The sequence below is a fragment of the Lampris incognitus genome, chromosome 2 (genome assembly GCF_029633865.1).
Source record: "Lampris incognitus isolate fLamInc1 chromosome 2, fLamInc1.hap2, whole genome shotgun sequence".
NCBI classification, from domain to species: domain Eukaryota; kingdom Metazoa; phylum Chordata; class Actinopteri; order Lampriformes; family Lampridae; genus Lampris; species Lampris incognitus.
The window spans coordinates 12,708,597-12,736,096 of NC_079212.1; the positions used below are offsets into that span (position 1 = coordinate 12,708,597).

At 48.6% G+C, this 27,500-nt stretch overlaps 1 long non-coding RNA gene across 1 annotated transcript in view; it reads left to right on the forward strand.

Annotated features, from left to right (window-relative positions):
* Positions 1-22,810, forward strand: part of LOC130108274 (uncharacterized) — a 95,309-nt gene extending 72,499 nt beyond the window's left edge. Inside the window, exon 3 of the long non-coding RNA XR_008809866.1 lies at positions 22,757-22,810. This is a non-coding gene — a long non-coding RNA (uncharacterized LOC130108274). The remainder of the gene's footprint in view (positions 1-22,756) is intronic.
* Positions 22,811-27,500: the final 4,690 nt, after the last annotated feature.

The window sequence follows — 27,500 nt, forward strand, 5'->3', positions numbered from 1 at the left end:
ACTCACGTTTGCAGCGGCCTGACCCAGTACCAACTCTGTCTTTGTCCACGTCTACACCTGCGTCTAAATTTTTGTCATCGTGTGAAGTTTTTATTTTGATCATCGATTTTTTTTTTGCTTCGTGTCTGGGAGAGCTAGCGTTGGATCGGCTGAGGGAGCCTGGTCTACTGCTCCCGGTGGGCCCAAGGACCACGGCCCTGCCCGGAGCTGTGCCCGAAGAGGAAACACCGAGGGTGGTCTGACAGGATGCGGAAGCGGGGCAGGCTAAGCTAACTGCTAGCAATGGGGCAGCGTCCCGAGTGATGTCATAGCATCGCTTTCGCTATGGACGCGTCACAGGAAGTCGGACACGCGGAGCATGTTAGACAGTACAACATGGCTGTGTTTACAACACCAACTCACGTATCTGCTGCCACGGGTTGGACCCTTTAGTCGAGCGGTTAGAGATGTTTCCCGCGGTGCGGCAGACACGGGTTCGCGTCCCGGCTGCGGCAGTTCCTGTGGTTGCCCAGTAAGTTTTTGGTGGTGTCGTTTTTGGGAAATTTTGCGTTTGCACCGCTGTGGGCGGGCGGGGGGGAAACGAAATTTCGTTTCTTTTGTGTACACAAGTACATGACTGAAATGGCAATAAACTGTTCCTGATTCCCGAAGAATCCCGTCCCTGGGGCCATCAGGAGAAGAGATGCTTATCAGCTTTATGGGGTGACTATGTTGACGCCTAGCCTACAGCTGATTGGGTACGCACATGCACGTTTTGCTCTGGAGGACAGAGATCCGATCTCGACGAGGACAACCGAGAACGCATTAAAAATGCCAGGTGTAAACGCGGAGGCAAGATCGGACCGTTTATTATCCGGATAACGTATCTGGACCGGGATCGCAGGTGTAAATGGGGGTGAAAGAGAAACTAAAAGACCAATCAATTCATTGCAGAGTCATTGACCAGCTGGCAGAGGGGCAGACTCGCAGCAGGATATGGGGAAAGCTGGTGCATTGTCACTTGAAAGGCAGAAGGACGTGGAGTTGTGTTTGAAACCCAAGCAGTGAAAGAGGAAGAGAGCCCAGGCGATGTTTGGTGTTGGGCTAGGATGCTGTTTATTGATTTGTGTACGGTCTCTGTGAACTTTATTTGAGGTGAAAACAGGCCAAGCATGGTTGTCTGAACTGTGTGTATGGGTAAGCACAGGGCTGGATGGGTGGGGGCAGAGACCCTGACACTGGTCTCATTGTTGTGTGTTTGTGTGTGGGGGGGGGGGTCTGTGTGGCCTTAATCACATTAACTGATGCTTCTCAGCTGTTGAGGTGTTGCAGTGACTCAATCTGTGGCAGATGACCTGTGAATACTTAGACCCCCGTTTTCTCATTTTCCTCTCTCTCTCACTCTCTCTCCCCCTCTTTCTCTCTCGCACACAGTCTCTCTCTCCCGCACACCCACACCCACACACACACCACTTAATAGGCTCTTTTTACATGTCCTATATTTACTGGCTTTATCACACACGCAGCAGCTGTACATAGCTGTACATAGGTTTGTGTGGGAGCAGGGCAGATGTCACCTGGTTTTCCGAGGGTGGAAATTCCCAGCTCTCCCGGCCCTGCTGGGCAATACTGTGACTCACTCATCATTTTCAATATGTGCTGCAGTGTGTGTGGCGTGAGTGCGTATGTGTCTGTGTTTAGTTTGAAATTGTACTTTTAAGTATTTTATTTTTATTTGTGTGTTTGTAACCTAATTTTGTGTGTGTGTGTGTGTTTGTGTCGGGGCTGATAACACCTACCAACTGCTAAAGCTGTTCCTTATTTTATGATTCGTCATATTCATGTTTTTCTTCTTTTCTGTCTTTTCTCAGGCCAAAAAAAGTGCCATTGCTTGTTCTCATAACTGGCAGAAAAAAGCAAAATCAATGGCTGTTCAGTCACTCGCTCTTTACTTGTGTTTCATCCTTTTACCCCCCCCCCATTATGCTTTTGTGCCTTTTACTTTCCTCACACAAACTCACTCCATCTCCCTCTCAAATTCCATTTCAATAGAATTGAGTCAGTACTATGCCTGCCTGCAAGTGGAGGACATATTTCAAAACAGGTTTGTGCCGTTCTCACTTTTTCAGCTCAGCTGCCTCAGTTTAGATGCATAATGAGAAATGGAATCAAATTAAATATTTACAATAGGCAGTGTGCCCCAGAAGGTAATGTCGGTACATGCAGAATGAAAAGAGAGGACTGCCTTTCAACAGCCAAGGACACACTCTCTCTCTCTCACCTCCTCTCCGCCTCCTCCTGTTCCTCTTTTTTTCCCCTCTTCTCTTTTTCCTTTTTTTTTTTTTTTTTTTTTTGCAGGAAGACTTGTTGTATGCACTCCTGAGGATCTCTTTCACCATGTCTTTGACCCCGGTGGTGGTGACACATGTGAGACACACACATAACACACACACATGTACATACATGCACAGACATGCACACACGCACACACAGAGATGCTCGCAAACACACACACACACACACACACACACACACACGCATAGGTATACATACACATGCACACATGCACACATACACAACCACATGCCTTAGACACCGGCACATAAATGTATACACACAAAATGCAGTCTCTCTCTCTCTCTCCCTCACACACACACACACACGCACACTTGCATTGAAAGGCACACACTATAATATACACTAGTTGCTGGCACTCTGATATGTGCTGCTGAATTGATCCAACTCTTTTATCTGCTAAATAACTTACCATCGATTGAGTGGGGGAAGGGGTGGGTGGGGGGGACGTGGGGCAGGAGACATAGATGTGCTGAAAGAATTAAAGCTCAACCAATATCCAGGAGCAGTCCTCGCTGCCCAGACAATTCACCCAGTCACTCAGAACAGTGTGTGTGTGTGTGTGTGTGTGTCTGTGTGTGAGAGAGAGAGAGAGAGAGAGGAGAGAGAGAGAGAGAGAGAGAGAGAGAGAGAGAGAGAGAGAGAGAGAGAGAGAGAGAGAGAGAGAGAGAGAGAGGACTGTGGTAAAATCAGACACACATCAGAAGATGTCAGCCTGGAGGGGAGGAGTATGGGGGAGGGAGAGGACATGATCAGTAGAGAAGGTTGATCATGATAAATCAGTTTTTTTTTTTTGGTGGGTTTTTTTTTTCAAGATGATATTCATTTTTCACACCCGTATTTCTACAATAAATGTATCAAGTGTACCTTTTCCCCTTTCATATCACTTTAAGCTACTTTGGTGTAATATGTGCCTGGACTCTAACAGGTAATATATATTTCCTATCATTTGTGGGAGCTCATGGAAAAGCCTCAGCCTGGCCCTTCCCCTCTCGCCCCTGGGGAGCCTGCGCTGCGCCCATAGAGGGTTCAGAGGCTAATTGGATATATCACTGTGAAAAACATTTAAAATCCTGAATCAATACCTGCCTCTTTAATGCTTTTGCTGAAGATGTGCTCCCCTCTATTGCTCCTGACCCCCCTCTGTCCCCACACAGGCACTACCTCCTGTACAATCCCTCACCGCCTATAGGGGCCAAGGGATCCGTGTGGGGGTCAATGAGGTAGGGGCCACTGAGGGCCAAGATGGAGTGGGCCCTGGGGTGTCTTTGAATTGAATGGTGAATAGTGATGTACCTGTGAGGACTGATGGGATACATTGGTAGACTCAGTGTCTTGCTGCAATGTGTAGGACCTGCAGCACATATGTAGCATACAACACCACATACAAGATGGAGCAGGGATAGGCACACCATTAACTATCTCAATGTTACATCTATGAATGTGCCTAGGTAGGTGGCTGAAATCACAAGGGTGTGTATTCAGTTCTGTGAGTGTGTGTTTATATTGGTGGTCAGGTGGGGTGGGGTGCTGACTGCTGGGACCGAGTAAGAGGTCACTGGACAGCGAAGAGTATCTCTGAGTGTGTAAGAACGTATGTAAAAAACAAGGATATTCCCATGACAGCAAATCTTCTCCTTGTCTACAGCTGCTTGCAACTGACAAGTTATAGGTCATTAGGGTCTAGGGTGAGGGGTCAGCAACAGCTGAGGCAGCCGCCACCCCCAACAACACCCACACCCACATCCAATCCCCCTACTTGATCACTCTCCGCCCGTGTGTGAATTGAAAGCGCAAACAAAATGTTAGTCCTTTTCATTTCAAGTGCACAGGCGTTAAGAGCTTACTCTCTACAAGAGAATCCTTGAGCAAGTCATTGAACCCCTTCCAGTTGTTTTGTAGCGATCCCTATTCTGTGAACTCTCGACAGGGGGACAATTATTAAGACATTAGCCGTGTTACCGTAACGTACTTTATGACCATTTTGACAAATCGCATTAGAAAAGGTTTATGAAAAGGCAAAATTCGAAAACAAATTGCTCAATTTCGCGAGGAAAAAAAAAGGATTCACACTCGCTTGAGGTAGTTTTTGCCTTTTTCGAACAAGAAAAAAACGGGACACATAAACGCCTTTGCCGAATACGTCCTGGGCTTCTTCTTCTTCTGCTGCTTGGTCTTCTTTTTGCTGTTTATTGGCGGTTGGCAAACAACGAAATGGCGCATTACCGCCCCCAGCTGGTATGGGGTGTGGATCAGACCGTATTATTGCCGAATACGTTCTGACATGGCTAACATTTAACTCAGGTGACTGATCAGCTGTTTCCGCTGTGGGCTTCTTCCCGGATATTCCCGTAGCGCGCATTTCTTTGTCTTCGTCTCCGGAGAGCATGAAACATGGCTAATATTAGCAGACACGAAAGAACAATTTCAGCTTTACCAACTGAAACAAATTCCTGAAGACCCCTCTCCATTTTCTGTCGGTAGATTGCCAAGGCGACCCGTTTTGTTTCCGGTTCGTAACCTCTACTTCTTCTACAGCCACGCGTAACGTAGCAGCCTATCCGCTAGCTTCTGGCGAAACTACACTTAGCGTAGCCTAGTTTATTTGCTCCGAACCAGTTGATGGAAACGCACGTAATTCGCACTCCCCCCCTTTTTTCCCTTTTCCTTTTTCTGTGACATTTCAGAAGTTCGCTCAAAATTCGCTTGAGAATTAACGGAAACACGGCTACTGTCTTTACGGAGCTCAGTTGAGTATCACATGTTTACTGCTGTAACTACATGAAGATAAGTAGTAGTAGCAGGAATGTAACTGGATGTCTCATCCGCATACTTTTGTTTTTACAAGAGGGCGTCTAGTTTGCCTCATGCAACAGTGCCTGTTTTTGAGAAGAAATTAAATATGTTAATATAGTTGTCATGTATGTGTTTGTAGAATGTAGTTGTACCTGTGTACTTTTATTTGTCTATCGATTTATCTGGGGAGGTTGTCAAGTCAAGTCAATTTTATTTGTACAGCCCAATATCACAAATTACAGGTTGTCCCCTATTTTACCTCTCTGCAGCGCTCGTTCCTACCACAGACCGTTGGCTCTATTCTCGTTTCCAAAACTCCATTATTTCTCCTCTGAAGTAAAGCATCTAGGGCTCAAGAGTTCTCCTGGTCTCTGTAAATGAGAGATGTTCTCAGCTAGGCCAACCTATCAGAAGATAATCTGAAAACATCCCTCACTTCAGGACTCAGGGATGTGATGGTTCATGCTTTGGTCTTGTTTGAAACCCTGCCTCTCTTGGTTATTTCCACAGCACCAACTGGACAGGAGTGAAGATGGCAAGCTGTCACTCCATATTTACTGCTGTGGGCAGCAGCGATCAGCAGCAGGTTTGTAATGGAAATGATTTACAGTTAAAAAAGGATTATTTGCTAGATCTGTTGGTATTCATTGCCAATGTACAAATGTCTGTGGTTAAATGCAGGATATAGCGCAGTTATGAGAACTCATAGGGTGCCTGGGTGTGTGTTTGTATGTGCATGTGCAAGTATATGTGTATTGTGTGTTGTACATGTAGGTAGGGTGTATGAATCTCTGTGCATATAAAGGCAAGTGTGTGTGTGTGTGGGGGGGCTGAATGTACAGTATGGTCTGGTGGAGCTTAAGGGATCATTTTCTTACTGCCAGTATGCTTTGCCTTTGACATAGTTTCACTTACAGAAAAACAGGAAGCAGAGATGGTCGCCTTGCACTTCTGTCCCAGTGGCTAGTAGTTAGCATGACCCTGACTGTGCATCAGTGTTTTTGTGTGAATGTATGTGTACGAGTCTGCTTGTTTGTGGGCTTAAGAGCATTCACAACGGGTAATTTGTAAATGCTAAGGTTTATTTATGTAGGACATTTTTTTATGTTAATTACACCCTTGCCATTGTAGTCATCGTTTAGGAGTAAGGGACATACATTGGTTATTTGGTCAGTCTTTTCGAACTGAGAAAAAAAAACCCTTACATGCTGTTCCTCTTTGTGAAGCTTGAAAAGTCAGGAACTTTTTTCTTCTTTTTTTTTTTTGTCTTGTGCAGTTTTAAAAAGCAAAAGGGCCTATCATTGCTATTTCAATGACAGTCAATCCTCTTCTCCCCCTTGTTAAATCCCTTCCAGCTTTTGTGTAACTCTGTCCCAGGCTGTGTAGCCAAGAGCTGTCCAGGCTCTAGTGGTCGAGAGGTGGAAGTGGGTCATTATATGCAGTCCCCCATTCTGCACGACTGTGTTATATCTGACACTCTGTTTTCATTGGAGTTTGTCCCTGCTCAGCGTACTGCCTCGCCAACACCCCCCCCCTCCCACGCCAGCTTCCCTCCTCCGCTTTCTCCCTCCCCTCTTCCCACTCCTTCCTTCCTCTGTTTGCTTTTGCTCCCTTGATTCACTTTCAGTGCCAACTTCTACCCTTTCTCTTTGTCAAATTACTCTCCCTCACTCTCTTTACAGTATCTGCTTGACTGCAAAGAGAGGCAAGCAAGGGGAGCGGATGGCGTGTGTGTGTGTGTGTGTGTGTGTGTGTGTGTGTGTGTGTGTGTGTGTGTGTGTGTGTGTGTGTGTGTGTGTGTGTGTGTGTGTGTTTTGAAGGGGAGGTGGGGCTGGGGGTGGGTGGTTATAGATACTGTACAGTGTAGTGCCTGAGTGTCTGGCTCCAGGGTAGCCCCTCAACCCCAACCCAATACGCAAACACAAAAAATACAAACACATGCACTCTCACACGTAGGCACGTACACCAGTTTTACTAATCTACTGAGATCCTTCTGTTGACATCATTTGTTCCCTAACCGCAACTCTAACCTTAACCCAGCGTGGCCCAGCCATCAACCTTATCGTAACCCTAAAACTAATTACATTTCTTAAGAAGTCATTGCACTTTATGTGAAAACCAAATGTTTGAAATTTAAGCCCCAAAGTCAAAAACGCAACCCTGTACAAATATATGTACACTTACAATGGCTCTGTAGTATTCACTTACAACAAGGTGAAATGTAATGTAAAAGTAAACAGAAATAAAGTAGAGATGCTTTGCAGCAAAGCAGCATGATCGGTCACGTGGTAACCCAACTGTGGATGATCGCTCTCTATAGGGGCCGGTGTGCATCCAACAAGCCCTGTTCAAATCCAATGCAAAGCTTATTTATCTTTGCAAATAAGAATCTGTTGCCCACACAAGCTAGCCAAGAGTTTTCACTTTAAGTGTATCTTTCCCTTAACTTTAAGTGTATCTTTCCTTTAACCCATCAAAAAGCCCCTTGCAGAGCTGAGAAGTGTCAAAATGCCCTAATTTGAAAGGCTTTTTGTGATGTTTTGTTGTTTTATAATCGAGTTCTCTCTCTCTCTCACACACACACACACACACACACACACACACACACATACTTTTATAGTCCACTTTAGTGTGATATGACATAGCTCTGGTCCTGCCTGTATGTCGCAGCCCTCCCACATTTGACACCCTCATCTTGCTATCACTCAAATTGATAAAGCATGTCCCCCCAACTGCCCCCCCCCATCTCAATGCCTCTGTGATATCTTAAACTTGTTTGAAATAAAAATATCCTATCCCTGTCTGTCTCGAGCCAGAACACGCAATGTGTTTCCTTTGCTCATTGCAAATCTAGATTTTAAATCTTTCATGAAATGAACTTTTCCCCTCTGAGGTGCTTTTTTCGGGAAACCTTGCTTGCAAGAAATTCAGAGGGAAAGCGTGCAAAGCAACACGACTGCAAACAAGCAGTACACAGCAATGTCCCTAACTGAATTTCCACTAATTAAGATGTTTTAACTGCTCATTTGTAGACTTGCATGTCTGAAGACACATTCAGACCCTCCAGCACATGCATGCAAGACACACACACACACACACACAACACTCACCAACAGGTCTTCTGTTCACCATATAACCTTAGCGGTCCCGTTGGAGTTATCTGTGAGGGGCATCTCATTTCAGCCAAGTGAGTGCGTACGGGCTGGACAGGTCCTCTGGAGTGTGATTGATGCGTACAGACACGCTCCCTACAGTTGGAACGAGCAAGCGATGGACACGATAACCCTTAACCTTTTACCCTGGAGAGACCAGTGGTGAACTCTGTTGTGTTTGTTTGAGCAAGTCACCCTCAGGTTCAACATGGCCCGTTTCTATATGTCAACACAATCAAACATTAGTCGGCAACTTACACTTAGATAAACACGTGAGAGAAGTTTGGAGAGAAGAACGTCATAGTGGGGGTTGCTCCTGGAGTTTGTTGACTCTTGTGCGAGAACGACAAGAAACAACACATGGGAGCAGAACCAGTACAAGACAAGCGGCCTGGCTGGATGTAAGAGACTTGGAAAAAAAAACTACAAACAAAACCTAAATACTGGAGAAATAGGGAAGACTTTCTCCAAAGAGGAACTTCTGAAATAGATTCTCGACTTCCCCAAATATTTTTCGTCCGAATAACATGTACTTCTTTTTTTGTATTTTGGGTTGTGTCTCCAGGCGTAGCTCCAAAGCTGAGAGTCGCAGGAAAATGCCAACACGGTGGTGTCTATGGAAAGCTGGGGTGAGGGTTGTCCCAGATGTACTTGTTTGCATCTGTCTGTCATTTATGATTTGTCTACCCATAAAGCCACAGCCCCTGCTAGTCTATAGCTATAGCAGCTGTTATTCTTGAAAGTCTCTTTGCATTTATTATGCAAATGACAGCTATGATAACTGTTGTCTGTACCTTTAAAGTCTCTTGTCATTTGCATGTGTCCTAAAGAGGAGCTTATGTCTGTTGTTCATGAATTGTTTTGTGCAGTTCGGCTCTACAGATCACCTGTCGCAGAAGTTGTGTTATCAGGAGGCATACTTGCTGCTAGCAGATTTGCAGGACTTATTTGGAATATTTTGTTGTTGTTTTTTTTCCAAGTATGGTGTGGCAAATTTCTTTGAAACATATCTTTTTTTGGAGGGGGGGGGCTTTTTCTCCCCCAGTTGTGTCCAGGCAATTACCCCATTCTCCCGACCCGTCCCGATTACTGCTCCACCCCTCTGCTGATCCAGGGAGGGCTGCAGACTACCACATGTCTCCTCTGATACATGTGGAGTCACCAGCTGCTTCTTTTCACCTGACGGTGAGGAGTTTCACCAGGGGGACGTAGCACGTGGGAGGATCACGCTATTCCCCCCAGTTCCCCCTCCCCCAGCTGACCAGAGGAGGCGCTACTGCAGCGTCCAGGACACATACCCACATCCAGCTTCCCACCCGCAGACACGGCCAGTTGTGTTTGTAGGGATGCCCGACCAAGCCGGAGGTAACACGGGGATTCGAACCACCGATCCCCATGTTGGTAGGTAACGGAATAGATCGCCATGCCACCCGGACACCAGTTTCTTTGAAAGATATCGTTTTGGAGATACTACATGACTGTTTCAAATATATCTCTTTCACAACACTGAGTTATGCCCCTTTTCCACCGCAATGTGCTGGCTCGACGCGACTCAACCCTGCTCGCTTTTTTGGTTTTCCATCGGGCAAAAGTTAGGGATAGTACCTGGTACCGGGTACTTTTTTTGGGACCACCTCCGTCAAGGTTCCAAGTGAGCTGAGCCGATACTAAAAGGTGACATGAAGATACCACTGTAAATACGTAAATAAATAAAATCTGGGGGGGGGGGGGACTATTCAACATGCCCACAAATGACCAGCGGGGCTTCGCCGCGAGGGGGCACTATCTGCAGCGGAAAACCAAATCCCAAAAAGGAGAGCGAGTAGAGCCGAATAAAGTAGAGTCGAGCAGAGCCAGTACCATGCAGTGGAAAAGGGGCATTAGACCATAAAACTGCAAGATGGATGACCAACACTGGCTCTCACTGTACACATACCGTGTGGCTCCTCTGGTAACCGGACAGCTGCTGGTTCGATCCTCGGCTCCTCTTTGCAAAAAATGTCGGAAGAGCCCCCGAGTCAGACGCCCAACCCTTAACTGCCCAGGGTGAGCCGGTTGTTACCTCGCGTGCTTTGCCACCACCGCATGTGTGTGGGTAAATAGTATCTGAGACATTAATTGTAAATCGCTTTGGTGGGGGTGGGGGGAGCTCTAAATATAAACACAGTCCATTTACACACAATATTCAGATCTAGCTGCGGCGTGTATTCCTGAACATCCAGTCCCCTGGTTTCAGCTCCGGTGACAGCTGGCTAAACAATGACAAGCGGATAACACAACCCCATAATAATATGGGATGACGTTAGGCCCCCCAGCATTCTTACACTATCCTCCTCTCTGATACACAGCCGTGTAAACACGCACAACTCATCCACACACACACACATTCATGCAGACATGTGCATGGGTTTATTTCATTCACAATCACTCCAATCCCCCCCCCTCCATTTCAAATCATTTGCCAGATGCCCCCACTCCAACTGCTGTTAATCATATTAGCTGGAATCCCTAGCACTTAAATCCATAACTGCTGCGCGTATTAATTGCAGGGAATCTCGTTATCACGTCTGTATTAATTAAAGCCATCTGCCGGGGATGGGGTGAGGATGGGGATAAGGTGATTCCGAACTGAGGGCGAGGGCGTGTCGAGCTGTTTTCTTGTTTCCGACGGTGCTCCCCGTCAACGCTCTGCAAAATCTGATGTCAGTCTCCCCCCACCCCCCCTTTTTTTAAGGGCAGATAATATTTGGGTCTCACTGAACTCGGAAGAGGTTTTTTTTACCCCGATGATGAGTGAAAATCCCCACCGGGAGAGACATCCGTGGTGCGTCCATAGTTGGGACCCCAATATGACTTGACAAGTACTTCCTCGTTCAGTGTCACAGCAATCCTCTTAAGCTGGCGATCGTATATCCATCTGTCTCCGTCGTCAAACGTGTATTATTCATCTGCGGCGTTGAACGCATGCAAAATCGGGGCCCTTGCCACCCGTCCCGTCTCATAGAGCTGAATGATATCAGATGGTTCAGGACTCCCGTGTGCCTCGCGCCACACGGGAGACTGCTTCGGCTGCCCTTAAGAGACGGTGCTGAAGCATCCAGTCTCCCCCACCCCCCACCCCCACCCCCCATGAAGGGCTGCCCTGCAGTAGAGAAGCGAGTTGCGGGAGTGGAGTTCAAAACAGAATAATATTGAACTCAGCATTATTCAAAAAAGGAAATGCCGCTAAGTTTTGATATGTTGCTTTTTCCCCCGAAATAAAGTATGGCTCCGAGGCAGAGGGAGAGGAGTGTGGGAGAAAGATGTTACAGTAAGTAGGTAGAGAATGGGAAAGGCATGTTAGCGGGGAGAAAAAAGGGAAATGGAGCGGCGCACTGTATATAGCCTGCAAGATCCATCCATCTAACTCTTTTGCCAGCCCCTCCTCTCCCTTCTCACCTTCCTTCATCTTTGAAACTTCAAGGCAATGTGGAGGGAAAACATGTCAGTGACTGGGGGCAAAATCCTGGGCGGCCATCACTTCACACACACACACATACACACACACACAAAACTGGGCCTTGTCTGAATGACGACTGATCAGGGGTGGCTGCCAGCACCCTCCCCTCCTCCTCTACCCACTATCCCATCTCATCTCAGCGCTCATCTGATTTTGATCCATTAGCATTCTTTTCTTTGGGGTTGATCTCACTACCGTCAGGCGGTGGCACAGCCTCAGTCTGCTGCAGTTGAGCTGTCGCCTGAGGGTGCTCACCTGGGAGCGCTGACAGCTGCCTGCATAATCAGCCCTCCGCTTAGCTCCTCATTGGCCCAGCCTAGAGAGCAGGTATTTATCTATATATGTTTGTGTGTGTGTGTGTTTGGGGGGGGGGGGGTTATAGAGCCGAGGAACAAACAATTAGGGAGGTTTGGGGGAGAGGAACGGATGCATGGATAGAGGGTGGGGAAAGACTGCAGAAGTGTCTGGATCGGGGTTGCCAGACTTTTTTCACACTGAGTCCCACCTGTGGAGATAACTTTTTGGCCCCGGTCTCACTATTTATTTTGGCCAGTAAAATAAGCAGTAAATACTCATTACCTGTCTGAAGCGAGATAACTAGCCATCCTCGCCGTATTGATATTCAATGCAATAATCCCCTCCTAAGTCTTCAGTAATGGCCTGCACACACAAAACAGACAGTATGCCAACATGAATCATTGTTTTAGTGATTTTTTTTGGGAATACTATTAAATCATTGCATTTGTTTGCATTGGCTCAAAAGCATGAAAATAGATGTTCCATTTTTTATTCAAATAAGAACGGCTCCATCCAGCCATTCATTATCCAAACCGCTTATCCCGCTTTCAGGGTCGCGGGGATGCTGGAGCCTGTCTTAGCGGTCATTGGGCGGCAGGCGGGGAGACACCCTGGACAGGCCGCCAGGCCATCACAGGGCTGACTCATACACAGACATTCACACCTAGGGACAATTTAGTACGGCCGATTCACCTGACCTACATGTCTTTGGACTGTGGGAGGAAACCGCAGCACCTGGAGGAAAACCACGCAGACACGGGGAGAACATGCAAACTCCACACACGGGACGACCCGGGGCGACCCCCAAGGTTGTACGACCCCGGGGCTCGAACCCAGGACCTTCTTGCTGTGAGGCGACCGCGCTAACCACCGCGCCACCGTGCCGCCCATAAGAACAGATGTTTGATCATATTTTATTTCTCCATCTCCCAACAAAACGTCCCACAACCCACATGGCCTCCCGCTGCAATCCACTTGTGGGTTGCGACCTATGGTATGACAACCAGTGGAGCGCATGAGAAGCTGGATTTTTATTTACACCCATGCTGAGTCATTTGGCATACTGCACTACAGGAATATGAGTCCCAGTTAATTTCACCATTGTAAAATTAACCACTGGGAAGAAAAAAAAACAGTCTTAATGTTGTAATCGCTTACCAAACATTGATGAGATCATTTTGACTAAGAAAAGTTTAAGGAGGTAAGAGGAAGTAGGTTAGTACTGGTGAGAAACTGAGATGCTGAGAAACAGCAGGAGTATTTCAGCCTCGATCCTAACCCCTTCCTCATCGGGTTCGCCTCTTCCTCTTGCATTCGATGGGCATTTCCGATCACAGTGACATGCATGCCAGAGGAATTAGAGGCCCTGAATCTGTTGGAGGCATGAATCTGAGTGATCGTAATTGCGACAGACAGGCAACCTGTCCAGGGTGTCTTCCTGCCTCCCACCCAATATGTTAGGATAGTCGCTTGTCCTCGGTGACCCTGAGAAGGTGTAGGAGGCAGGTGAAGGACTGATGTCAGTGATGATGGAGAATGGCAATATAGATGAGGCATACAGCGTGAGAGTTTGTGGGAAAGAAATTGGAAGATGCCTAGCTCGATGAAGTTAATGCCTTCAAGAAGTTCAGGCAGTGCACGAATTAAAACATTAAAGGAAACAATCATGATTTCAAACATTATCATTGTAAGTGTATATATTTAGCAACAGGCATGGGCGCAAGTCATGAATACTGGGATGGCATCCAGCGCTTTACCTGTGCCCCCGTCCATAGGGTTAGTGGTTGTGTGAGGAAGGGCTTGGGGATCGACAAGACCGTACTGGATCAGTCAAGGCCCGTGTTAACAGCGGCCGCCATTGGTGCTGTGCCCTCACAGGGTACCGATGAAAACTCTACAATCCACTGTGGCGACCCCTGCGAAACAGAATATAAACCGAAAGAAGAAGATTGTAATTGTGTATATCGTAGGGGTAACACTTCACCAGCGGCCGTAACACTGAGCAGTCTTCCGTGTGTCTCTGAAACACCTCTGACTTGTGTGGAGAAGTGACCGCCAGTGACTTCAATGGTGAACAATCCATGAATGTGAAAACTGCAACCCTTACTTCCTACAAGGCTGCAATGTATAGGAAAACATGAATAACAACACTGCATACCGCTGTCGTCAGAGTACCACCCAACACCATATGAAGATGGCAGTTCAGGGATTGTCCGCCACTGTCGTCACCGGTTGAGACGTTTTCGCACAATTTTGGTGGTGTTTCAGAGACACACAAGAGAGGGCTGGTCAGTATAATGGCTGCTAATGGAGCGTTATCCCGACAACATACACATATAGAGATGACGTTGGCTATCGTGATTGTTTCCCTACAAGTCCTTTAGCTTTGAAACTGGGAGTGTCCCAACAAAAACTCCCTGCCCTTGACCCTTGAACCTGACACCTGGGTCAGAGCAGGGAAGGGCCCTTGTGCTTGAGCACCAAAATACATTTGTCACATTTCACATCCCTGCGTTGCTGTCTCCTCCCTTGGCCCACACAACAGCCCCTCTGTCAGCCGCTCTGTTTGCTCTGGACCTGGCAACCCACGGAGCAGGCCCTCCCTAAACCTGCTGCCCCCTTTCCTCAGGAGGTCTATCTCTCTCTCCGCTCGTAAGACTTCTTTCTTTCTTTCTTGTCCCTTTTCGCCTTCCTCTCTCTCGCAGTGTCTTTCCACCTTTTGTTCAGTTTTCCTGTTCAACTCCTCAATGCTTCCGATCCACGTCTCCCTCTTTCTTCCCCTCTATCGTGACTCGCTCTCCCGTGAGATCAATTTACCTGTGTGTGGCCAACTCCTCCTCCTCCACACAGAAAAGCCTTGCGTTACTGTCACGGGAAGTTTCCGCTCATCTGCCTCCGCTCCTGTCATTCTCCCGGCTCTTCATCTCCTCGGCGAAGCCTTCCCGCAGCCTCTGCTAACTTTCCGCCTACCGACTCATTTCAAATTCAATTAAACCTCCGGAGATTCAAACTAACTTTTAAAAGGATAGGGGCCTATCTCCGTGTCTCTTTCATTCACTTCACTTTCGCTTTGCAGGCTTCTTACCGCGCCTCTCGTTCTTTCTTCTCCCCTCTTGCCGTCATTTCTTCATCTCTGTCTCTCTCTCTCTCTCTCTCCCTCTGTCCTTCTCCTTGTGTCCCGCATTATTACCTTCTATCTTCTATTTCCCTCTTTACTATACCCGTGCCTTCATCTTCGACCCCCTCACACGTCCGTTCCTTCTTTTTCTCCCCTCGCTTCCTGCCACCCTCCGAGCAGCTGTCTAGTGGTCAGAATAGCATGCAGGTAGACGGAGGACAGAAGTAGGTCATGGATCACTTCTCTGCGGGAGCAGGACTAAACAAAACGTTTGAAGAGGTAGGCAGGATGGGATGATGGGGGTGGGGGGGTGTTGCAAATTCGCCAAAACACTCCTCGTTAGCCAACTGTCCGTTCTGACGGAATTTCCCAGGGCAGGTTGCTCTCCCCATCACGGTGTTGCCAGATCAGATTGCGCCGGTATGATGAAGGCGTTCGGCTGATCCGAGGTGACTTACGTTGAGGCACGTCTCCTGACGAGAGCGCTCGGAGCCAATCCAAAGCAGGTGCCCTCCTCCGGACTTGGACGCTGGATGCGTGGGCTTGATTTGGCACCGTCCCGCCGGCCCGTTGACTCTTGTTTGCCTTTAGTGCTTTTTTTTTGTTTTTTTTGTTTTTTTTGTTTTTTGCGTTCGTTGGACGGAAAGGACGCCCGGAAGAGCGCAGCTGTCCAGCGCAGCTTCGCGGCGAGACGCTCCAGAACCGCGGCGTGATGGATGGCGGCGCAGATCGAGCCTTCCTCTCCTTATCCGTAATTGGCGGATTAAAAATGACTCGTTCGTATGGGCGTAATGAGATTGTGGTGGGTAAATGAGGACGTATGTTTTTGTTTCAGCTGGAGCCAAGCTGTATAAACACAAACATTGTTACAATTTAATTGCCGCTAAGTGACTGGGCCAGTGAGTGATGTGTTACTGTAATGCCATTCAATTGGCCGTGTAAAGCGCCTTGGCACGCGTTTCAAAGGGTCCCGCGCAGACGCGGCGGCGTGTAGTTAGCCGTGGAGGCTACGGTGGCCGTTGAGACGCAGATGTGATGTGAAGTTGGACGTGTTCTGTTCTGCTTCCGCTTTCAAACCGGGTAATTGCGGGGTCTGCATAGGATACCCCTCGCTGTATACTAGTTGTTCAAAGGGGTAATTGTTTTTTTTTTTTAGTTGCCTTACTGGCTTTGTAATTGACATTCACACGGAGACATGTTCCACCCGCTGATCGCCAACGAGCTGTTCACTTCACCGTCGACTTCCCTCTTTCTCTCTTGCTTCACCCCCAGTCTCGTCTCCAGTGTTGTGTGTGTGTGTGTGTGAGTGTGCGCACATTTTGTGGTACAATGTGGATCTCTGGGTCGTGTCCCAGCTTGCATCGCTACACAGTAAATCACAGCCTTAGTTTTTAGCGTCTTCTCCAGTGTGCCGAAGAGAGCCATTAACACACACACTAGAATTACAGCACACCCCTCAACAGCCCTACTTACTGTATGTGTGTCCGTGTGTGTGTGTGTGCGTGCGTGCGTGCGCGCCTGCACACGTGTATGTGTGTGCGTTTGACTGCACAAAAGAATTTTTCGTTGTTGCAAACCATTTCGGCTAAAACAAGCTGTTACACAGCTGCAGCCACAGACACGCAGCCCTTCTCCGGCCTTCGCCTATCGCACAATAAATAAGCCGTCGGTGATTAACATACATTTGACTGCCGTTTAATTCTGTGCTGGACTATCATTTCCATAGAATCGTATCCATATACTATTATTAGTCCGGGCCCCCCAGAGGATATCCCAGAGGTTGCCTCCTGGTAAAGGTGGGGAGGTCAATAGCCTCGCTTCCAACTTGACATGGTGATTGGAGCTGTGATAGCACCGTGGGGATCCATCTGCCAGGAGCCGGAGAGGAGAGCACACCCTACCCCTATCACAACCGGGTCCCACAACCGCTGCAGATAAGGTCAAACCATCTGTCACGGCTCACATCATACTTAACAGACTTAAGACCGGCTAACCCCTCTCTGGTGCCTCACAATCCACCTCTGGCGCTGTAGTTCGTTCTTAGGCTCCAAGTTCTAGGCTTTGGTCGTCGTCTTCCACTCTGTGTGTGTGTGTGTGTGTGTGTACAGTGGTCCAGGTGGAGGGCTTTCTTTGATTTGCTCACTAGCTTGCAATGTGCTACTGGTGCACACATTGACATCACAGCTCAAATATTGACTGTCTCCTGTCCTGGACACTCAGAGTGGAGCTCTGCAGAGAGGAGAGAGAGTGTGTGTGTGTGCGTGTGTGTGTGTGTGTGTGAGAGTGTGAGTGAGTGAGAGAGAGAGAGAGAGACAGAGAGAGACAGAGGGAGGGAGGGAGGGGCATGAATAGGCGGGGGCAAAGACGGAGTGGAGCGCAAGGAAGGAAGAGGAAAAAAAAGTATTAGCACGTTTCAGTTTAGAGGTCATTTGAATACTGTTAGTTGAATCTAAAGTTCAGAGGTCACGGGGGTTAGTGGGGGGTGAGGGAGCGACTGTCTTCGCAGCCAGCCGGACGCGTCATAGCTGACGGGCGAACCGAGCGAAACGTTTTACGGTCACACGGACCGGCGAGAGGTTAAAGGGAACGGGGCGAGTGTGGGAGCATAAATCTCCGCCGGAGCTCGGCTCCGCCGCTAAACGGAGCAGTGACACCCTGCGGGTTCTGTCACCATGCGGCCGAGGGCGCCCGAAGAGTTAAATGGCCGCGCCCCCCCCCCCCCCCACTTTTAAAGGAGCAGCTTTGTGTGAAAACAGGCTGACGATTCTGCGGGGAATTACACGCCGCTTGGCTGCGTAGGGTCCGGCCGACGGACTGGTGCGCTCGGCAGGACCTGACGCGTCACACGCGGACGTCCTGCGCGAGGTTAAATAGGACAGCGCGAGCCAGGGAAGGGTTAAGCGATACAGCGCTGGAGCCGCGCAGCCCTCGGGCCGGGCACGGGGCCAGCACCACTCATAAACATGGAGAGCTTCAGCATGTGTGCGTGCGTTTGCGTGTGTTTGAGTGTGTGTGTGTGTGTGTGTCTCTGTGTGCCTGTGCCAGGGACAGCCCAGTGACTCACAGTGTACAACCCTTCCCCCTTGGCTAAAGAAGAGCAAAGTTTTAAAGAGACATGAGCGCTCGGAGGAGGAGTGTGTGTGTGTGTGTGTGTGTGTGTGCGCGCGTGTGAGTGAGTGAGAGAGAGAGGGAGAGAGAGAGAGAGAGAGAGGGGTGCATATAAACCACAGAAGGGAGGCGCTGTGGAGCTCAGAGTTCAGATGGATGATCACACTTTTCTCATATCCTGTGGAAAGATGTCAGTCCTCTGCCACTAGCCCTGCTGGGAAATGAAGGAAGCACTGTGTGCGACAAACACACACACACTCGCACACACGAACTACACACAGTGTGAATAATTGGTTGTTGTGAACTGAACAATCGTTCAAAAATTTACAGCGCATGCAAAAATGATTATAGTGCAATTTTGTCATCTTGCCGCCACAAGTGGACTGAATGGATTTAGAAGTGCACGAAGATGGTACTTCACTCACCCCATGAGCAGGGTTCAGTGTAATTTCTTTAAAATCGATTCTAATTCTAATTCTGCTTCCAATTCCACCACTGGTTCTTGTCTGGTTCTGGTTTTCGTCGAATTCAGGTGCAAAATCCGATAAATATAAGTTAAAAAAAATTCTGATGAAGAAACTCAAACATTAAAAAAACAAAAACAAGTTCTGTCTAACATAGTATGCAGGATTTAGGATACTATACAAAATACATTTGAACATATATATGAAATTAGGATATAAACAAGACAATGGGGCAAGGGGGTAGGTAGGCCTGCAGTGCTGAAGTGCCCCCTAACATGACCCTATAACCTCCCAGACATTTTTATTGTTACTTTATATTATAATTTGTAATGTTATGCTCAGATTCAGTGCATAATTTATGATTGGATGGAAAAAAACAAAACATTTTGGGGGTGTCCGGGTAGCGTAGTGGTCTATTCCGTTGCCTACCAACACAGGGATTGCTGGTTTGAATCCCCATGTTACCTCCGGCTTGACCGTCCCTACAGACACAATTGGCTGTGTCTGTGGGTGGGGAGCCGGATGTGGGTATGTGTCCTGGTCGCTGCACCAGCGCCTCCTCTGGTCGGTCGGGGCGCCTGTTCGGGGGGAGGGGGAACTGGGGGGAATAGCATGATCCTCCCACGCACTACCTCCCCCTGGCGAAACTCCTCACTGTCAGGTGAAAAGAAGCTGCTGGCGACTCCGCATGTATCGGAGGAGGCATGTGGTAGTCTGCAGCCCTCCCCGGATTGGCAGAGGGGGTGGAGCCGCGACGGGGACGGCTCGAAAGAGTGGGGTAATTGGCCGGGTACAATTGGAGAGAAAAAGGGGTAAAAAATGTTGTAAAGCTAAAATTTTGTTTGAAAATAATTCTTCTGTGGACGGCATGGAGGCGCAGTGGTTAGCGCGGTCGCCTCACAGCAAGAAGGTCCTGGGTTTGAACCCCCGGGTTGTCCAGCGTTGGGACTCAGGAGTTATCCGAGATCGTCCTCTGTGTGGAGTTTGCATGTTCTCCCCGTGTCTGCGTGGGTTTCCTCCGGGTGCTCCAGTTTTCTCCCACAATCCAAAGACATGTAGGTCAGGTGAATCGGCCATGCTAAATTGTCCCTAGGTGTGAATGTGTGTGTGTGTGTGTGTGTCAGCCCCGTGATGGACTGGCGGCCTGTCCAGGGTGTCTCCCCGCCTGCCGCCCAATGACTCCTGGGATAGGCTCCAGCATCCTGCGACCCTTAGTAGGATTAGCGGCTTGGATAATGGATGGATGGATAATTGTTTTGGTCAGTGTCCAATTAACATTTGTTGCAAAGTGACAAGTTAACATAACACAACGCCAGAAAGCTGAATCAGTTCATCTGGACACAACGTTTACTGGGAGAAACGTTTCATCGCTCATCTAAATGACTTCTTCGTTCTCAACTGACTGAAGAAGTCACAGATGTCAAGGCATCCAAAATCACAAGCAACCCACTCCCCTCAGTTGAATCTCTACATACTCACCGAGCGAAGATCATCTCCGACCCCTCACATCCTGCTCATCACCTCCTCCAGCTCCTTCCCTCAGGGAGGTGCTACAGATCACTGCCCACTAAGACGAAACGCTTCACATACAGCGTTTCCTCCCTAGCTATCAGGACTCTGACTTCCTCCCTCTAGTCCCCTCCTCACACACTACTGGCATACATATGGGTATGCATACGTACCATTCACCTATTGTATGTTTGTGTGTTTATGTTTGTGTGTAATATGTTCTGTATCACTGTATTCCAGCCATCCGTTATCCAAACCACTTATCCTGCTCTCAGGGTCGCGGGGATGCTGGAGCCTATCCCAGCAGTCACTGGGCGGTAGGCGGGGAGACACCCTGGAGAGGCTGCCAGGCCATCACAGCGCCCACACACACACAAACACACAAACACATTCACACCTAGGGACAATTTAGTGTGGCCGATTCACCTGACCTACATGTCTTTGGACTGTGGGAGGAAACCCACGCAGACACAGGGAGAACATGCAAACTCCACACAGAGGATGACCCGGGACGACCCCCCAAGGTCTGACTACCCCGGGGCTCGAACCCAGGACATTCTTGCCACTGCGCCACCGTGCCGCACATCAGTAGACCCAGAAAGCTCTGCAGCGGGTCGTCAAGGCAGCCCAGCATATCACCGGTACCCAGGTCCCAGCCATAAAAGACATTTATCCCTAGGGATGCCCCCCGAAACCCGGTTCTAAACGGGAACCGGTTCTAAATTAGTAAAAACCGGAGCATTTTTAAGATCCGATGTTTTCGGTTCTGCTATCGGTAGTCGGTAGGTACTCGAGAAATCATGGAGTGAGATTTATATTGTGGCAATTGTGTTTTTCGAGGAATTTAAAAGTCGCGAACATAATCTTGTTTGCCGTTTTCTCCATCTCTCTGTCTCTCTCTCTTACTGCGCGAGGGGCGGGGCTGTGCTGTGCTCCACACACTCGCTCACACACGCACAGACAGCTCTGCTCAAGGGCTCATCATGGCGGAGAGAACTAAACGTTCAAAAGTTTGGGTATATTTTTCAAAAGTCGATGACAACAACGCTCGTTGCCACAAGTGCAACAAATCATTTGCCAGTAAGGGTGGCAATACAAGCGATCTGTCGAAACATGGTATTAATCTGCAGAAATGCGGAGTTTTCCACTGCTTTGCTCGTAGTGTTCCATCCACGTCCACTGCAGGTAAGCCGTATGAGCCATAGATACGGAGTTAGCTAGGCTAATAACTAATTATTACAAATAGGCCAATAAATAAAATATAATTGCTTAGCTAATTGTTTAGCTACAAATATATAAGCCATAGATACGGAGTTAGCTAGGCTAATAGCCGGGGACACTATAAGTCAGGAGAGATCACGACTCCTGCCGGAGAAGGCAGATATGTTGATTTTTCTGCAGAAGAACTGTTAGGATAATGTTCTAGGTTCTTGTTTGTTTGAACTTCTGTTAACCTTTTGCTGTAAAAATTTTTTTTTTTCTTTATCTTTATCTACTTTTATTTTTTATCTTATTTGTTGTTGTTGAATGTTGATTATAAAGTCTGTAGTTCAGACGCATTTAAAACATTGCTGCTGCTGTTGCTGCTTAATAAATATTTGTTTATATTTATATAAAGTTATATAATAGAATAATAAAGCAATGTCGATTCTGTTCTTAATTAAGTGTCTTTTTTTCTTGCATAATAATCAAAAAGAACCGATAAGAGTATCGATAAAGTACCGAACCGATAAGCAGTACCGATAAGAGTAGTAGTATCGATAAAATCCTAACGATACCCATCCCTATTTATCACAAACGCTGCCTTCGAAGGGGTCTCAGCATCAGCAGAGATCCCACCCACCCCAACCATGGACTGTTCTCCCCCCTGCGCTCTGGGAGGTGCTACAGGAGCCTCAGAGCCCACACTACCAGGCCCAAAAACAGCTTCTTTCCCCAAGCTGTGACCCACCTGAACCTGGCTACCCACTGAATGTCTAAATATTCTTATACTCATGCTCTTTTTTTTCTTTTTTTTTTAACTTATTTTTAGCTTTCAGTCTTCATCTGTATATATCCTATACTATGTTTGCTGTGTTTGTCTATGTCTGTCTTGCACTGTTTGGCGAAGCCGCAGCCCTTATTTAGTTTTTAACATGTGCCTGCAATTGTTTCTAATGACAATAAATTGAGTTGAATTGAAGTGAATATACTCTAAATAGCCGGATAGCGATCGTGTGTTTTTGTCCATCTAGATGAAGGAGGCTGAAAAGTTGGGCAGGTTTTTGACCCATTAACAGCAAATCCTGTCACAGCTCGGCGACATTCATTCACTCTATGCTCATCCGCCTTCTCATTGTCATGGTGAACGTTCCCCACCAGGAAATTCCACTGGGATGAGCTGGGAATGAGCTCACGATGCTTTGTGAACCTGGATCTAATATCTTGCCATATAAAAGTTGGATGTCCATTGACACTAACATCTCCGTACTTGTTGCAGCTCGGCGAGTTTTGGAGCGGCACCCGTTCCATCGACAACATGGCTGGTCCGGAGTGTGTGGCGCTGCACAGAGTACCCATGGGTGAGTGATGTATGCCGGTACAGCTATTACCAGTATGTATCAGTACGCCGCCGTGTTGGATGCTAATATAAGAAGCTATTTGTAGCACTCCAAAGGGAGCCCACATCGTTCATTAAGATATATTACGTGGTGCCATTAATCCAAAGGGGGTGGAAATGAGTTACTGCAGTTTTACAAAGGGTTCGTGTCGGTCACCCCCCCCCCCCTTCAAACCTGTGCTGTCAGCAGGCTTGTTATACAACACGGGGAATTTGTGTGCCGATGTGTCGCAGACAGTTAATCTGCAAGTGGGGGTTCAGACTCTCCACCTGCAAAGCCAATCTTTATTAATGAACAAAAACCGCTTATAATAACTCCATCCTGTTGGATGAGTAGCGCGCAGGGCTTTGCTATACATGTATGGCCGCCGCCAGTTTGCCCTCTTCTGCATGTTTGATCAGCTAAACAACCGATTGGCATCGCGTCTCCAAAATGGGGACAATCGCCAACAAATGGAAAATGATCTTATCGATATTAGTAGGACAGCAGTTATAGCGATAAAGGAGAAGACAGGAAAACGGCGAAAGAAGGGGGAGAAAGGACTAGAGAGAAGGGTGTAATCCAGGGGGTGTGAGACAGATGCTAGCGGTGTGTCGTATGTGCATGTGACTTGTCCACCTACTATATGTGAGTGGATGGAATAAATCCCAATAAATTCTGTTGTATAAGATCCATGACTTATCGTACTGCCTCCGAGCAGCAGACAGACTCCGCAGCCACCCACAGGCCCCGCCATGGTGCAGACACCCCACAGCCAAGAGAACAGCCGTAGCCCAAAGCACCGCAACCCCAGAGGCTCCTGGCCCCACTCCGCGGCCCGCACTTAAGACGGCGAGCTGCCACCCAGGGGCTCCGGAGAGCATCTGGTAGCACTCACGCAGCCCTGCCAGAATGCAGCAGGCAGGACAACCAGCCGGCCCCGAGGACAGAGCGATCCACCTGGGCAGAGCGCCCTCCCGCCGCCCCCTGCCCGACCACCCACCCACGCCGTCCCACCCAGCCTGGTAGTCCCAGTGCTTAACGTGTACTTGTGTTGTGCATGTAGTTAAAATGGCAGGGTGAGTGGGTATGGTTGTCCAGGCTCATCAGGCCAGAACCACTCACACTCCTCCTGTCCAGCCGACCCTGACCTGGTACTGGGTGTTGTTGGGAGTGCGGTTTGAGTGAATGTGTGTGTGCTAAACTAGTGTGACTGGGATTAAAATTTCGGGACATTGTTTAGGTACAAGCAGGGGTAGGAGCGTCGCAGGCAAGATCTCAGCCGCCCGCCACGTCTCCACCCCACAAACCCTAGGCCTGTCATATGGTGTGTGTGGTGCATATACGTTGCAGAGCTGGGAGGGATGGGCACGGCACAGCAAGACCAACGCAGGCGTGCAGCTGCCTGGAAAGCGGCCAAGCAGATCCCCCCCCCCCCCCCGGGACTGGCCTGCGGCTCACCCCAGGTACCAAATACAGGAGGGCAACCCACCCACAGCGACCAGCTGAGGGCACTCAGCATCCCACCAAGTGTCTCCAGAATGGCGGACTGTCCTGCGCCTCTAGCAGGCCCCCGACCAGCAGCCCACCGCCACACACACACACACAAGCCACGGACATGGATACAGCCAACGTCCCCCCCCCCCCCACCTGCCCCCCCAGCAAGAAGAACCCCATGCTCCGAGAGCAGCGAGACCACACCCAGGCAGCTCAGGGTGACGCCCCCGCCCCCTTTGATCAATAGGTCCTTTTTTTTAACATGGGGTATGGCATCTCCTTGCCTCCCCCTTCACATTGTTCACTGCCTACATGCGGTGACGAAAACGTTTTTATACTCTTTTATATACTCGGGTCTCGGAAATTAGGAACTGGCTCCAAGTCAGAACCAGTCGCTGAAATCCAACACTACCTGCGCGTGTCACTAACTTTGAGCTTGACAAACCCCGATCTGTCTCCTTATGCACACACACACACACACACACAGACACACTCACACACTCAGCAGGCTGCTGGGCCAGCTGAGTCACGTCTAAGTGGTGTGGACGGTAACTGCAGCTCACACTTACATAACCTCTGCCTCCACATCACTGTCATTAGGCTAGCTTAGCAGGACCAGAGAAAACAATGCTTTAAGTACACTGCAGCTAAGCCAGCCTCAGGGCTCACCTTCTCGGCGGACTGGCTCTGTCTCCATGTGTCTGAGTATGTGCGAGTGTGTGTGTACAGAGAGTCTACGTGTGTGCATATGTTGTCCGTAAGCCCCTGTCAGCGTTTGCGTGTGGGTATTTTATTGGACGTTTGTTGTATCTCAGCGTTAGTTATCTGAGCAAGTAATGAGGGGGTTAAGTTTCCCTGCCCCTCTTTGGACAGAGGGAGTCAACATTTTGGCAGCCTCTGGTGTGTGTGTGTGTGTGTGTGTGTGTGTGTTCTTGTGTGTGTGTGTGTGTGTGTGAGAGAGAGAGAGAGAGAGAGAGAGTGGAGAGAGCCTACATTTTGGCAGGCTCCAGTTTATACAGATGGAGCAGCTCTCGCTGGATAAACCACAGAAAATTCCTCCCACTGTCCAACTTAGCACTTCTTAGAGCGAGAACTATTACCCCACCCCCTACCCCCCCGTCCCCTGGTGCAACCTTCCACACCTCACTCTTCCTACCTCCCCCTGTCCCTCTCCTCCATGTCCATACCACCCCGCCCCATCGCCAGTCTCCGGAGAAAAGTAAACAGACCCGGCCAATCGAGTCCCGAGGGCCCGAATCCTTCCCTGTTTTTTCCCCGTACCAGCCAGACCAGAGCAATCAGCAGGGAAGAGTCGAAAGGCTCAGATGACGAGCACCGAGGAACGCAGAAAGACTCCTAAGTGTCCGCTCCACTCCTCTGGTCTGTTTTCCTTTTCTCTCCCGTCCTATCCTTTACTTTCACTCCTCTCCTCTCCCCTCTATAAGACAGGAACTGTTTAATATCTCCTCCTGGCCTAATGGACCACAGTCACATTCTAACTTTTTTTATGAACCTTGACTTAGAAATCCTCCATCAAGACCCCCCCCACCCCCACCCCCACCCCACCCCAACACTCTACCGCTCTCTCTTTTTCTCCTTTTATCCCGTTTCTAATACCGAGGAGTTGCTCTGAACTCTGGAGAAGTAATTATGTTAGCACTTGATCCCCACTACAGAATGACTAAAATCATGACAAATGTTTTCGTAGCGTAATGACACATCCCCTGCTATTCCGTTTAACCCCGGCTACCTCTATACTCAGCCAGCCGCTTACCTCATACGACTGGTGACTCTCACCTCATATGAAAACTGCCATGAAATCTAATATCATTACATCCTTGATAGTTTCGCGTCGGATTCGGCGTCTTTAAGTGTGCGGCGTGAGTAACCCGTGGCCTCAGAGTTGGTCAGAATTTGCCCCGCCACCTCCTTTCTTTTTTCTCCCCCCCCCCCCCCCCTAGTGACTACAACAGGCTCTTTTGCACCGTTTTACTTCCGAAATTGTTCTCGTAGTTGCACTGCAATAAACAGAGAAGGGGGATCTGATTTAGACTTGTCTAATTTAACAGCCCGCTGAGGTAAACTGATGTCAAACTAAACAAATGTTTCACGGCGGAGTTTCAACACTGCGCGCGCGGGCTGCCAAAAATGATCTCAAGACGACGCTGCCTTCATGCTTATCGCAAATGACCTAATTCCCTGCCAGTGGAGTTTTCACTGAAGCTCCGGCATGTGTTTACCAGTGGCAGGCTGCTTCCCCATTAAAGCAGCCATTCCCCCGAGGCCGCGGCACGCATTATTAACACACAGGATATGGACTAACGTGGCGTCCGTGCTTCTCCTCGTAGCCACATGGGTCCTACCTGTAAATCCCGCTGTGTCTGCCTGCCTGTCGAGCTCTCTGTCTGCTAGTCTGGTTCTTTCTCTCCGTCCGTCTGTCTGTCTCTTTCTTTTTTAACGGACTGTATGCATGTCAGGCCGGCTTCCCTGTCTGACATACATCAGGGCACAGGCGGAGGTGCTATTTTTGTTCGCGGCGCCATTGATCGATATGCCCGTGCTTGTCTACTTTCGACTGTAAATTTGACGAGCTGTCGGAAAATTAATGAGCGCCGCACGAATGACCGGGGCTAGCCCAAAATTGGCCGCCTCTACTGTACTCTAATGAAGACGGAAACGGTGCATTAACCGTTAACCCTGCACTCGCTAGCACAAAGAAAAAAAGTAGGAAGGCGTCCAAATTTTGCCATACTATAAATATGAGGAATAACACGTGCAGTTACGCAGAATAAAATCAAGTTTACACGAGCAACAGTGGAAAGGGGGTAAGTGCGAGCATCCGCAGCTTCAGCGGCTGCCAGAACGGCGAGGACCAGAGGCGCAGTGTTGAACACACGTTGCCATATGCTAGCTGGCCTATAGTGAGCCGCTAGCTCGGAGAGACACTCGGGAAGTGCGGTGTGCTCTTAATGAATGCAGTTAAGAGAAAAACCCCCACCCGGCTCAGCTAGTCTTACCAGCGCACCCAGGACCCTCTTAGCCCGAGGCTAGAGCGCCGCGGCTCTCCAGAATGGAGTCATTAGCCGGGTGCTAATAGTTTCAGACTTTTTAATTGAATGGGAACCCATTGATCTGTAGGTGGAGAGA